Below are 4,874 nucleotides of genomic sequence, written 5' to 3'. Positions count from 1 at the left end.
TACCCACATCGTGACCACATTGTACCCACATCGTGACCACATTGTACGCACATCGTGACCACATTGTACACACATCGGGACCACATTGTACACACATCGGGACCACATTGTACCCACATCGTGACCACACTGTACCCACATCGTGACCACATTGTACCCACATCGTGACCACATTGTACACACATCGGGACCACATTTGTACACACATCGGGACCACATTGTACCCACATCGGGACCACATTGTACACACATCGGGACCACATTGTACACACATCGTGACCACACTGTACCCACACCGTGACCACAATGTACACACATCGGGACCACATTGTACCCACATCGGGACCACATTGTACACACATCGGGACCACTTTGTACCCATATAGTGACAGCTTGTAAATGTAACCAAAGTGACTATTTTGAGAGAAAATTTGTAACTGAATTATTTGAACTTGATCAAAAATAAGACTGCAAGTTTCTGTTAAATCACAAAAATAAATTCAAAACCTCACAAATGCCATTTACGACACCATCTCCAATAGCCGACGCACATGATACTTACTTGTTTAAGATCAATTTTGAATCCGCGGTTAAGTTCCCATTGGCTCACCACCTGTGGGAGGGGCCAAAAGGGTCGGATGCAATGTGGGATGGGTGGTGGCCGAGGGCAGGGACCCTGGCGGTCTGATCCTCGGCTACAGAAGCTGGCTATTAGGACGTGGAATGTCACATCACTGGTGGGGAAGGAGCCTGAGCTGGTGTGTGAGGCTGAGAGGTTCCGGCTAGAAATAGTCGGACTCACCTCTATGCATGGCTCTGGCTCTGGAACCAGTTTCCTTGAGAGGGGTTGGACACTCTTCCACTCTGGAGTTGCCCCTGGTGAGAGGTGCCGAGCAGGAGTGGGCATACTTATTGCCTCCCATCTTGGTGTCTATACGTTGGGGTTCACCCTGGTGAACAAGAGGTTAGCCTCCCTCCACCTATGTGTGGGGGGACGGGTTCTGACTGTTGTTTGTGCTTATGCGCCAAACAGCAGCTCAGATTATCCACCCTTTTGGAGTTCTTGGAGGGGGTACTGAAGAGTGCGCCTCCTGGGGACTCCCTTGTCCTGCTGGGGGACTTCAACGCTCACGTGGGCAATGACAGTGAGACCTGGAGGGGTGTGGTTGGGAGGAATGGCGCCCCTGATCTGAACCCGAGTGGTGTTCTGTTGTTGGACTTCTGTGCTCGTCATGGATTGTCTATAACTAACACCATGTTCAAGCATAAGGGTGTCCATATGTGCTCTTGGCACCAGGACACCCTAGGCCGCAGTTCGATGATCGACTTTGTTGTCGTCTCATCTGATCTGCGGCCACATGTCTTGGACACTCAGGTGAAGAGAGGGGCGGAGCTGTCCACTGACCACTACCTGGTGGTGAGTCTGCTACGATGGTGGGGGAGGATGCCGGTCAGACCTGGCAGACCCAATCGTATTGTGAGGGTCTGCTGGGAACGTCTGGCAGAGTCTCCCGTGAGACGGAGCTTTAACTCCCACCTCAGGGAGAACTTGAAACACGTTCCGAGGGAGGTGGGGGACATTGAGTCAGAGTGGGCCATGTTCCGTGCCTCTATTGTCGAGCTGTGGCCACAAAGTTGTCGGTGCCTGTCACGGCGGTAACCCTCAAATCTGACCTGGAGATGATTATTCATGTTTTTATCTCTTCTTGCTTAGATTATTGTAATTCTCTTTTTACTTGTTTTAACAAATCTGCCGTTGCTCGTCTCCATTCGGTCCAGAACGCTGCTGCGAGGCTTTTAATAGGAATTAATAGAAGATCACATGTCACACCGGTTTTATCTTCTTTTCATTGGCTGCCTGTTGAATTTAGAATTAATTTAAAAATTTCAGTCATAACTTTTAGAGCTTTAAATGGACAGGCCCCCAATATATCACTGAAATGTTGATTCTTAAGGCTCCAGTATACTTGCGAGGACCTTTTTCAATGCGCATTGTCTGCAGAGGGTTGAGACTTCATACTCGAGTGTCCACCCTGAGCGGCTGCAGACCAGCTCTGCAGGCAAGGGGCGTTTACCTTCGGGACAAACTGAGTTTGCCGATTGGTCATTTGCTGACACGCCTACTAGACTGATTGACAGGTTGCAAAAAAAAAAGAGAGCTGGCAGCAAGCAGCAGCGGTGTTCTGTGTTTATATGTTGTTAATAAAAAGTTCCACAAAAAACAAGGAGCGCTGGCCCTGCAGCCCACACATCAGAACAGCCAACCAGGAAATCTCCAGACTGTCCTGCAGCCACGCTGGACCTGATTTTAAATATTTTGTGACAAATTCCTTCATGTCTCATCATTTCAGTTATGGCATCAACAGAGGAGGAACAGATTGCTTGCCTTTTGGCAAAAAAACAAAAAACAAAAGAAAAGACCATTAAACCAGACCAGGGATGAAGAAGCACTGGCTCTCAGCACTGGCTCTCCTCAGGGATGTGTGTTGAGCCCCCTCCTGTTCACTCTGTTCACGTATGATTGTGCAGCTACCCATCCAGGCTGTCACATTGTAAAGTTTGCAGATGATACAGCGGTGGTGAGATGCATCACAAACAATGATGAGTCCAGCTACAGGCAGGAGGTGGAACATCTGGAGAGCTGGTGCAAAGAGAATAACCTTCACATCAATGTGAAGAAGACAAAGGAGATGATTGTGGACTTCAGAAGAAATAAACACATCTACACCCCCTTGAAAATAAGAGGATCTGCGGTGGAAGTGGTCTCCAGCTACAAGTACTTGGGTGTGCACCTGAACAACAACCTCAGCTGGAGCAACAACACCACCAGCCTGATGAAGAAAGCTCATCAGAGACTCTACTTCCTCACGCGGCTGAGGCGAGCTGGTCTGGAAGCTCAGTCCTCACCTCCTTCTGCAGGTGTGCAGTGGAGAGCATCCTGTGCTCCAGCATCAATGTGTGGCATGGAGGCTGCACAGCTGCAGAAAGAAAAGCTTTGCAGAGAGTGGTGAAGGCTGCACAGAAGATGTTGGAGTCAGTCTCCCCACCATCACAGACATCTACACCTCCAGATGCAGGAAGAGGGCCACCTGCATCATGAAGGACCACACTCACCCAGCACACACACTTTTTGCCCCGCTCCCCTCAGGAAGGAGGTTGAGGAGCATTAAGTGTAGAACCACTAGACTGAGGAACAGCTTCTACCTTGAGGCTGTTAGACTCATGAATCTCTAACTAGAATAATCACTGCGAAAAACCATATCATGTTGCTGCTGATCTGTTTCATGTTGCTGCTGATGTATTTCATGTTGCTGCTGATCTGTTTCATGTTGCTGCTGATCAGTTTCATGTTGCTGCTGATCAGTTTCATGTTGCTGCTGATCTGTTTCATGTTGCTGCTGATCTATTTCATGTTGCTGTGTTCATTCATGCTCATCTGCTCACACAGACTCATGTTCGTGCTGCTGTTTGGCGTATTGTTTTTATACTGTTAGTGCTTAGTGTATATTTAGTTGATGTTTTTCTTAGTTCATATCTTAGATGTTATTACTGTTTTTCTTTTACATTTTATTGTTGGATGTAACTGGGACCCTGTGAACATAATTTCGTTCCATCTCATGTACTGCATGTGGTGCGAATGACAATAAAGAAACTCTGACTCTCTGTTTTTTTATCAGCTGTTGTTATTGTTCTGATTTTATTTTAAGCCTGTATTTTGTATTTCTGTAAAGCACGTTGTGATTTTATCTATGAAAAATGTTATATAAATAAAGTTTACTTACTTACTTGCAGGACTGCAGCATGTCATGATCTCCGCTCTGCAGCTGAGAAGTGGGCGTGGCCGAGAGCGGTGGCGGGGGGAGCTGAAATCATGACATTCTGTCTCCTTTTAGAGCGTTTAGCGTTTAGAAACACTCTTTAGAAGATTGCAAGAGTGTGGGAAAGGTTTATATATATATATATATATATATATATATATATATATATATATATATATATATATATATATATATACATACATATATAATAAAATACTACTTACTGCTTGTACTACTATTCTACTTCGCGGTTTTTCACTTAACCTGTGTGTGTGTGTGTGGGGGGGGGCTGAGAACGGAAACCCCCGTGATAAATGAGGGACTACTGTATGACTATTTGTCAATGAATTATTGTTTTACACAAGTCGAGTGTTTGCAAACACACAGCGCTGTGGTCACAAACTGCAAAGTTGGTGACAGAAGAGATTTGTGGAACGTAACCCAGCACACACAAAGAAACTCTGCCTTCATGTGAACTTCTCTGAACTGGTCTCATTAAGTGCAACCTTGAAATTAGCCACAACGTCCTGTCCTGCCTCAAATACTGGTACATTACTGACTAATTGCATTTGGGTCGGTCATTAGGCACCTCTTTGGTCAGTGGCAATGGCATGGCCAACAGATAAAAATAACTATAATTAGGAATGACCCAACCATTTCAGGCTTCCCCACACATCAATTCAATCTTCCAATTTATCCCCAAACAAAACGTCACTGTTGCCTCAGTTTTATTTAAACACACAACTTTCATTCATTCAGATCTGTTCCATCTTCTTATAAGTATTTTGTGAAGACTAGTCTTAAGACATTTATTTTAAATAAATCCTATAATTCGGTTTGGTTTGGCTTTACTGAGCTGTCCCTAATTGTACTTATCTATGCCGGTACTTTTCAAAAGTGCTGAAATATTTTCCCGCTGACGTAGTTGTGTGCAGAAAATTATGCAGAGTTTCCCCTACTATTACACAAGCAGGGCGCCGCGTCCCGTCAACAAAACCAAGCGCCCTGCCAAGACAAGTAAACTATGAGCGCCCTGCCAAGACAAGTAAACTATGA

General features: G+C 45.6%; 1 protein-coding gene across 1 annotated transcript in view; it reads right to left on the bottom strand.

Moving 5' to 3' along the window:
• Positions 1 to 4,874, bottom strand: part of cttnbp2 (cortactin binding protein 2) — a gene marked incomplete in the record, with an annotated part of 103,299 nt that overhangs the window by 85,250 nt on the left and 13,175 nt on the right.

This window comes from Nematolebias whitei, chromosome 10 (genome assembly GCF_014905685.2).
Source record: "Nematolebias whitei isolate Nwh7 chromosome 10, NemWhi1, whole genome shotgun sequence".
NCBI classification, from domain to species: domain Eukaryota; kingdom Metazoa; phylum Chordata; class Actinopteri; order Cyprinodontiformes; family Rivulidae; genus Nematolebias; species Nematolebias whitei.
The sequence above is the reverse complement of the archived record's forward strand: the minus strand, read 5'-3'. Positions and strand labels throughout refer to the sequence as shown.